Source organism: Nicotiana tabacum, chromosome 1 (genome assembly GCF_000715075.1).
Source record: "Nicotiana tabacum cultivar K326 chromosome 1, ASM71507v2, whole genome shotgun sequence".
In the NCBI taxonomy this organism is placed as follows: Eukaryota; Viridiplantae; Streptophyta; class Magnoliopsida; order Solanales; family Solanaceae; genus Nicotiana; species Nicotiana tabacum.
Genome location: NC_134080.1, coordinates 142,953,881 through 142,963,844, shown reverse-complemented (window position 1 = coordinate 142,963,844; position 9,964 = coordinate 142,953,881).

The following is a 9,964-nucleotide window of genomic DNA, read 5'->3' as shown; positions in this document are numbered from 1 at the left end:
GCGCTCGGCCTTCGAGGAAGCCCAGCGGCTTCGCTTCGTGGTGAGTTTTGGCACAGGACTTTTGAGCTTTGCGCCTTCCCTTCCTTATTGGGTTTACTTTTACAGGCCTTCGACAAGCTTAAGTCTAGGCTGCTTCATCGTGAATCCAAGATGCGGAATGCTCTAGATGAGGAGAGATACCTTAGGCTCCTTTGTAATGAAAAGGAAGTCGAGTTGGTGCACTTGCAGTATGAGGAGATCCAGAGCTTAAATTATGAGAACTACTTGAAGGAGCAGGTAATTTTTTGTCACGGGTGAGCGTGCATTCCGCCTTCTAGCTTCTGAGGCTAATGCTTTATTTATTTCAGTTGCAGAAAAGGACGGATGCCCTAGAGCACCTTGGGGATGAAGTTGACCGAGCCAAGCGTGAGCATGATGAGCTAAAAGCTCGGGCGGAGGCTCAAGCTTTAGAGGGGAAGGGTGCTCTGGCTAAAGTTCCCGATTTTGAGGGTCAACTTCGCTTAGCTCCTGATAACGCTTCAGCTCAAACTGATATGATTACGAAGCTCGAGTTTGAGCTTTCAAAGGTCAGGGCTAAGATCGTTGATGCGAAGCTTCAATGGGCCAAGATAAGGCTAACCGGGAGATGGCCATCTATTTAAAGGACGCTACCGATGCTCAAGATGAGCTGAGAGGGGTCCTCGACCGCGAAGAGAGGATTGTAGAATATGCTCATTGCAGGTCTCGGAGAAAGACCCTCGAGGAGATCCGAGTTAGGGGTTTCACCCTCTCAAAAGAGTTGGCGTGAGTGAGGGCGAATGGGTGTGATGCACGGTTACTTCTCTTCGTCACCGAAGAAAGCGAAGATGACGCCGGTAAGCCATAGCTCCCAGGAGGTGTACATTTCACCATCTGTATATAGCATTTTCAAAGCATGTTTGTAGATGGAGATTGCGTTTTTTTGTATATGTGTATAAAAGAAAACATTGCAGCTTTATTTCTTCTGTATCTTTTTGTGTCTCGAATTTGGCCAGGTGAACTGGTTTTTGAGTTGGTAGGGATCCTTAGAATCGTGATATGGCCCTGGGGCACATTAGGCTGGCTTATAGACTCTTACGCGCTGGGTCGATGCGAACTTTTATGTGGGCTAGCGACAATGGCTCTTATGCCTTGGGCTGATGCGGCCTTTTAGTGTGGGCTGGTGACAATGGCTCTTACTGTCACGACACAAACTGATGGGCCGCGACGGGCACCCGGTACCTTAATCAACCGAGTACCAACGTAACGTATCTTTCTTATTACATCATCTTATACACATGACATACGAGCCTAATAGGCCAACATGATCCTTTATAAACTCAAAATATAGGCCAACAAGGCCGTACAACCTTTTACGTACACGACATATGTCTACAACCTCTAAGAGTACATAAATATCATAAAGGTCAGGACAGAGTCCCGCCATATCAAACAATACATGTCTAAATCATACTAACCAAACGAGCAACTTCAAAGCAAATAGAGCGAACCAACATCTTCCACTGAGCTGATAGCCTACTTGGAGGGCTCTCGACCTGTCTATCGGGACCTGCGGGCATGAAACACAGCGTCCCCAGGTAAAAGGGACGTCAATACGAATAATGTACCGAGTATGTAAGGCCCATAAATAAATATATAAGAAACATGGAAGACATATAGAACACATGACTCAACATGTAAGTCTGAATAACTTTGTAAATCATAAATTACTTCTAGCGTCATGCGTTTGCGTATGCGTATGAATGTAATGTTATGCATAGGTACATGTTTTATAATATCATTAGCCTCTGAGGTCATCCCATCATATCATATCGGCAAGTGTGGGCAAAATCATCATCGTATGCCAGCTGATCAGGTGGTGGTACGTATATAACGCCATAACCTTTCCCATATACCATATACACATATACATACATATATACGCGTATATAACACCATTTGAATCATATTTACATATATACGCGTATATAACGCCGTTTGAATCATATTTTACCACTGTGGGCAACATCATCAACGTATACCAGCTGATCAGGTGGTGGTGCGTATATAACGCCGTAACCTTTTCCCATATCCTTTATAAATATATTACATATATACGCGTATATAATGCCATCTGGTCATAGGTCAATGCACATGTATAAATGAGTGAAATGCATGACAAATAAATAATAATCTCGATATTCCTTCCGGATAAAATTTTCCAACTGCGTATTATTCTGAGACCCATGAACAGAAGATAATAATAATTCTCATGGGGAATCAAGAATATAGACACCCCTACTATTTCTATGAATAGAGTAATTTGTAGAAAACTGTGTATTTGCTTGTTTCTTCAGTATAATTTGGACTATGCCAAAAGAAAGAAGGGATAGCCTTAACATACCTGGAGTAGGGAAAAAATCGTATGATATTTTTGAGAAGGTTTACACCGTACTCCCTTAAAATTACAAAATCTCACGTTGCTTACGATACTACGAAACCTCAGTTTGAATTATTAAAAATCATTAGCTACAGATGTCCTTCAACGTTGGCTTCAGGTTCTTTCTCTTTTTCATTAGCATCAGATAGGCTTCTTCTATTCCATCCCATAAATAAGATTTGCAATTCTTAATCCTTAAAAGAAATGAAACTCCCTAACGTATAAAAGATCTCTTTAAGAGATTTGGATTCTCTCTCCAGTGAAGAAGATATATAACATTTTTAAAGAATCTCCTCAAGTGATCTGTTTGATGCTTTTAAATGTTGAACAAGATATGTATCTCTTGATCCCTTAAAATATATATCTGGCATCCTTACGTTTTCAAGGGATCACTTTAAGAGATTTTATTTGATTCTATTAAATGTTTAAGGCTTTCCCTTTTTAATTTTTTGCTACCTAATAAGAACATACCATTAGTCATCTCTTTAGGGTGTGGCATATTGACACATGGGGATGGGGTGGAATAATTAATTTTATCCACTTATTAGTTAACCGGGTAATGTTTCGTTACCCGGTAATTAATTTATTACCTGCATAATTTAAAAATTATCTCAACTTAATTAAATACTACTCTCTTTTATCATACCTTGTACACCTTACTATCATGGCCATGTAGTATCTTGTATGACATTAGTCCATAAATACCGGGTTGTTTAGCTCGGGCCATATTTTATCCCAAAATGGCAAACTTTGACAAAATTTATTTTCTTAAACTTGCTCCCCCTTTCACCTTTATGAATTTACTAAACACTTTTGAAATAGAAAAATCCTTATAATCCCCAAATAAACTTTTCCTTGGACTGATATCAATTACCTTACGACAAATTTCACGTAAAATACTGCAGGATGCAACATCGTCGTAACTTCTTACTGCAAAGCGTAATATCACTGTAGTGTAATACTGTTGGGCACAAATCTGTCATAACTTAATACTGCAGGACCTAATATTGAGGTAATATTGCGGGGCATAACATCATTCCCCCCTTTGGAACATTCGTCCTCGAATGTTGACTGGTGCTGTTATCATTTTCGTAGCTTATAGTTCTTGTGAATACCTTAACAGTCTTCTTGCTATTTAAGCAATTGCTCTGTGAATAAATCCAAAGTCTAGGGTATTGCCCCCTTTAGTTTTTTCGCTTGTATCATGACCTGTGGTCGAAATCTTTCTAATCTTGCAACTGATGTTACCTCTTGTCATGCGGCCTGTATGACCCTGGCTTTGTAGGTGCACTTATGCGATTCATCTTTCCTTTTTTCTTTTACCTTTCAGTCAATATGTAGGCCTTACTTTGTATATACAAGGCTTAATAGGATGCCCCTCTGGGCCTCTATAGGTATATTGAAGTCCTTTGCTTGATACTTTGTTGAATTCACGAATATTTCTATATCTCATCGCATCGGTCCGTTTAGCCATCTGTATGAATTTACTGCCATAACTCTTACTTTAATTTATCGTTGTTGCGGTCTATTACCAAATCACAGCTTACTATCGTTGCTTATTCCATATGTATAAATTTAAGTGCTTTAATGCTTCCCCATTACTACTCATCTTTAGAATGACGACCTAATCTCATACCACTTTGTGACATTTGTCCATCCATTGTTGATTTACCTCAATATTGATCTACAATATACCACTGATAACTTAAAACTTCTTATGTAACACCTTGCCCATAGGGCTTACGTTACATCAAGGAATATTCGAAGTGATTCCCATAATCGTATTCCATAGTGTCTCAATGTGATTCACGTTATGGGGGTATTCTAATTTCATGCCGCCAGCGAAATCTTTTTTCCTTTTCATCTCTTTTTTTTCAAATCACTATTCAAACGAAGGCCCAAACGTCATCTTGTATCTGTCACAATTATACCCTCATTTTATTACCAGGTCAACATCTCATTCCTTCTAAATGCTATTAATCTTAGACTCCTTTGAGTTCATTAAAGCTATAGCGAGCTTTATATAACATAGAGAAACTATCTTCTCTTCTTGTTTTCATGGGCTTAATCCTAATGACTTATCCATTCTCGTCACCTTTTCACTTTCCTTTCCTCATCCTTACTCATGCTTTCTTAAAACTTTATCGCTCTACCATACTTTAGCTTGCGACCCATACATATCCATTTATAAAATTTCTTTCAACTTGCTTGCACCATAGATTTTCTTATGTTATTATGGAACGTCAAGCAAGACATCACATCATCTCCAACTTTTCTCTATTCTCTTAACTAGATCTCTCAGTACTTAGAAACCATAGGCTGGAAGACATGCCACCGAGATGCCGCTATCATTCCCAGTTATTTGATCCCCGTGCTTATAGCCTTCTATCCGAAGTATGGACTATTCACGATATTCTGCCTTTGAGTATCTCGTATGTTGTTCACCTTTACCTTACTTACCTTAAAATCTTGCATCGTATCTTCTCTCTATTTCGTGACCTCCCTTCCACCTTGGTGTAATTCACGTCCATAATTTGATGCTCTATTATAATACTTGCACCTCTGCTACATACACAATCCAGTGGGAGCTTCGTACTGACTTCTTATTAGGCTGGTACTTCTTCTAACCGGCTTCCTTGTAGAATCATTATAGATTATGGTTGTTGTGTTATTTCTCTTGAACATCTAATATTAAGAGTGATTCTATCATGTTCTCCAGCACAACTTCTATAATTTTTCTAGGTCCAATAATCAGACTCCTGATTTTCTTAGGTGATATAATTCTTTAGTTTCCTCTTCCTTCTGATCAGCCTTTACGTAGGCTTAAGCTATCTTCCGATCTGTGGCTCATGGTATTAGTTATTACCTTAGCCTTTCATGGGCATTATGGAATATCCATGATGCAATCGTCTAACAATTTAATCCTTTGTCTATGCCCTGGGCTTAATTCTTTCTTTTAACTTATACTGAAGTCTTCTATGGCTGTATGATTGTCAACAAATATACTGCCTGGATAATGCTCCAAAATCTAGAGTGTATCCATAATGTACTAACTCTGGATCATTGATCAAATATTTCTTTTTTTCCATCTTAACTTTCTTTAAACGTAAGCTATAACTTTTACTGGTCTTTCTGCCCCTTGTTGCATCCATACTTAGCTTATCTTAGTCCCCACACTTGCCAGAGTTTTCATACAACTCATACGATCTCGAATATTACTTTTAATTCTTACTTCCTGTTCATTAGCCATGGTAAGTGCAAGTTTCCTTTCGAATGCTTACAATGTTGTTACGAGATTGTTGTTACATGACCATTTCCTCTTTAGGTCGGTGTGCTTAGGTTGAAGCCTTCTTTCTTATCCCCTCAGCTAGTCTTTCGTTGTAGTACTTAGGGAGAACCCTTGACTCTCGTAAAGCTGCGAGCTTATTACGGACCTTCTTGATGTCCTTACTTGCCTATAATCATCCGTAGTTGCTTACTTCCATGCCATTGTGGTTGTATGGTTGCTTCTAAACTGATATTTTGATTGCCTTCCCAGTGGAACTTTCTTTTTGTCCCCGTAACACTCATACAATACTTTTAATTACCCCGACTCTTGTCTGAATATATCTCAAATATTATAATGATATTCTTTGAGGCTGAACTCTCGATGTTGGGTTCTACTATGTTTATCTCACACGATCTGACGATTCGTCTGTAACTTCTTGTTTAGCCATAACTGGGATCTTCCTGACCAATTACTAACTACTCGTTGGCCCATTCTTATATCAATATTCCTCATAATATTTCTTGGGTTACTTCCTTTGTCTTAACTTATGTCTCGCACTAGCTCCTTATTTATTAATAACAGCTCGGGCAAAAACCTTTACTTCCTCTCCTTGACGTCATGCTTGCACAATATTCTTGAATCGTAGCGTATCTGTAAGATTTGGATAAGTGCCCTTTTATTCCTTTCTCATTCTTATCGCGTTCTTCCTTTATCATTCCATAGTCACTAGAACAACTTAATTCTGACTTAATATCACATCACTCCATATTCCCCCCTTTAGGGGTGTACTAAAAGCTAAAGCCACAAGGATCTACCTATAGATGTTTTACCTCTTCATTTTTGGCGTCATTTCTCAACATCAATGATCCTTACTCACCTTGCGGCAATCCTTCTTTACCAAGGATGACAAATTCCCTTACTCGCGAGGGTGATACTTAGCGTAACTGGCACATACAGTCTCTTAAGCTTAACTTTGCTCACATTGCTTGCTCTAGGGAAGCGTCTCCCTGAATGACCATTCTCTGAATTCATCATGAATCTTCTTCTGTGGTCCATTCTATTATCACCAGATCAGAATCAGAAATTACCGTGATGCCGAGTACTTTCCAATCATTCAGTCCCTAATTCATATTTAGTTTATCTTGTTTACCAGTCCATACTGATCTCTGTTACTCTGGGAATGAACTCTCCCCTCTGGTAGTCGCGTTAGAGTCACAAACTTATTTCTCGAAATGAGGATATAACCTTACCGCTTATACTCTTTTGTTGTCTTAAGACCCATCACCTTTCATCTCTTCCTTCATTTGACTATAGGTTCTGTAACATTCTACCGTTTTCATCCATGTATCACACCTTATTCATAATGCTTCCTTATCTCTCTTCTCATTGCTCTGCTAATGTTTCTGTCTATCCCTTTTCTTGTGAAAACTTCAATACGACATTCTTTCGCTTTTAGCTTTCCTTTGATCCATCCTGTGGCTCTTCAAGTTGCTTAACCTTCTCGCTTTACTAGGGACGCGAACCACATTAAGGTAATATGTATCCCTTCAAGGCTTATAGTGCATGTCTTTGTAGTACTCATATTTGGCTGCACTATTTTAAAGTGTACCATCTGGGTGTCTCACAAGGATATTTATTAACACATTTGCCATATCCTTCGAAAATGTCAACTGACACAAACAATTCATCAATCATATCTTCTTATACTATTTCTATTAACCCCCATAGGGCATATCTGGAATAGGTGCGACCAATCGCCATCCACTAGCACAAGCACAGAAGACCAAAGGACAGACAAGCTCAAAGGTCTGACTCGGAGACTGAGCCTAAAAACAGTTGGGCAAAACACAGAGGCCCCGACACCTGTTCACATAAAAAATCGTGCTTGAAAGCCCCCTGGCCGGCCTGATCGGTTCGAACCCACGAGGATCCCGTCAAAGCACGGAAACCAGCCCGCCGGATCAAAGGCGATACAGGAAGAGATACAAAAGAGGTAAAACTTCAAGATTTCTCTCATTTTATATATGCGTAAAAGGTGCACTTTCGATCTACAAACATGCTCTATAAACAGCAAAATACAACGTGGCAAAATCTACACTCCGCCCCTAAAGGGTTACGGCCTACCGGCCCCAGCCTCGCTCTTCGTGGCATCGATAATAAGCAAACCGGGCATCACGCCCGACCACCTTCACTCGAATGAATCCTACCAGAAGGACGGAAGCCCTGGCATGGGTATCTTCAAAGTGCCTGCCCCAAAGATCTACGGCGAACGCATCCCTCGAAGGCTCGTTCCAACCCAGCTCGATCGTCGGTGATAAGTCGCCACTCCTTCATCATCCTCGGACCAGCTTAGTACTATACCAATCTAGGCACTGGTTGTTCCCAATCTAAACTTTTAAGGAATCAAGCTACAGCTTCACAATCATATCCACTCAGATCGAAGCTCGAAGCCTGCATTTGATACTTCAAGTATTCCTAACTCGATCGGCTCTGCTCCTAAGGTCGAAAAGGCGAAAGACTTAACACAAGAAGGCTCATGCCTCACTAAAAGGTTTCTGTAATGCGAGCTCCGATATTTCCCGAATCGCCAGTGCACCGACTCGACCCTTCTTTTCCCTTACTTAGACGCCCAAGGGGCCTACCCTCATCTAGGGCCCTCCAAAGTATAGCCCCTCGATGGAATAGCTCAAAGCCTGGGTCTATTAGAGACTTATGGAGGGAAAACCCTATAAGAAAGGGAAGACCCGAGATACGGGGAAATCATGCTGAAACTTACCACGAAGTGAAGCCGACAAACCTACTCAACGACTAAGCACCTTCCTAATAGCCCAACCCTTGTTGGCCCAAAGGAACTACTACTCCGGAACCAAGGACTCCAGGAAAGCCAGGTTCAGATGATGCATTCTCCTTAGAAGCATGGGTACGTCTCAACCCGATAAAAGCTCCTTCATGCTTATGAAACACACATCTCATCTATTGCCGTGCTCGGCCTCTGCCGTGCCCCAAATAAGCAACCACCAAGGGCATGACCCACTAGCACTATGAAATCCGCAAACCCCAAAGACCTCCGCCATAACAAAACAGCCCCAGCAGGCCAACTATGCCTTCACCAAATTGTCATACAGCTTCAAAAAGCCTCCGCCAAACAAAGCTAGCTTACAAAGAAATAGGCATCCCTAACAAACACCCATGCAAAACGGGTTCCGGGTAATGATCAGGGCGGCCCGGAGCACGGCCATGCCTCCATTCAGAGATTGCCTCTAGGAAGTCACTGACGTCCCAAAACTGCGAGTCCTCAGGCAAGTCTCTTCTCGAATGCCATTATGAGGCCCAGAGATATTATCCACGCTTTCACACATAGAAAGGATCCTGGCGGCCCGAGGTTATTGGCCTAAATTCAGGTTCGGTTTGAGAAGTCACAAAAGACCCCACGTGAAGCTATTTTATCAACCAAAGGCCGGGGGGAATATTCGCACCCAAGGCCAGTACCACAGGCGACGAAACAGGATCATGCATTCGGAGCTTCCAAAACATAAAGAGATACAACAAGTGTCAACGGAAGGAATCAAGAAAATATCTTTATATTTATACAAGTGTTCGCTTACAAAGACCCTTGGGGGTCCTTACATATGGTTACATTACATATGATTACAAAAGCCCACAGGGGATCCATGCGGAAAAATAAAGAAGTACAAATGATATGCATACAACAGGAGCTTAAGGACCTAGCCTATTTATGTTGCGTCTCCGTCATCATCCTCTCAGACATATGACCTTAAAGGCAATATCTTCCAAGTCCAATCCCCTCGAGGATCACATACTAATCCTCCCGGAATGGAATCTTCAAAAGGAGGGTATGGAAAAGGAAGGCAAGGGGGAAGAGCAAAATGATGTAGGAGAAGCCGGAAGAAAACAAGAAGTGGCTGGGTGAAAATTTTGGCTAGCACGAACTATGCTGGTACTACCATTTTTATGCCACTTCTTGAGATGTCGCCTCGGCCCCGAAGGAAACAGCAGACAGGGACCGCCGACACCCCCCTGGAATCCAAAAGGGGTGTAACACGCCGAGCTGAGAATGGAGGGTGAGCAGCGGTGTATACTCCGAGCCCTCTCTTGAGCAGCGGTGCATAATCCAAAGTATCCCCGGGGTCGGATGAAATTGGTCCTCTACCTCATCACCCCGGGCCAACGACAACAACAATAATAGCATCACAGCAACAAAACTTCGCCCAATCAAAAGAGGATCGAGGATTGGGTCA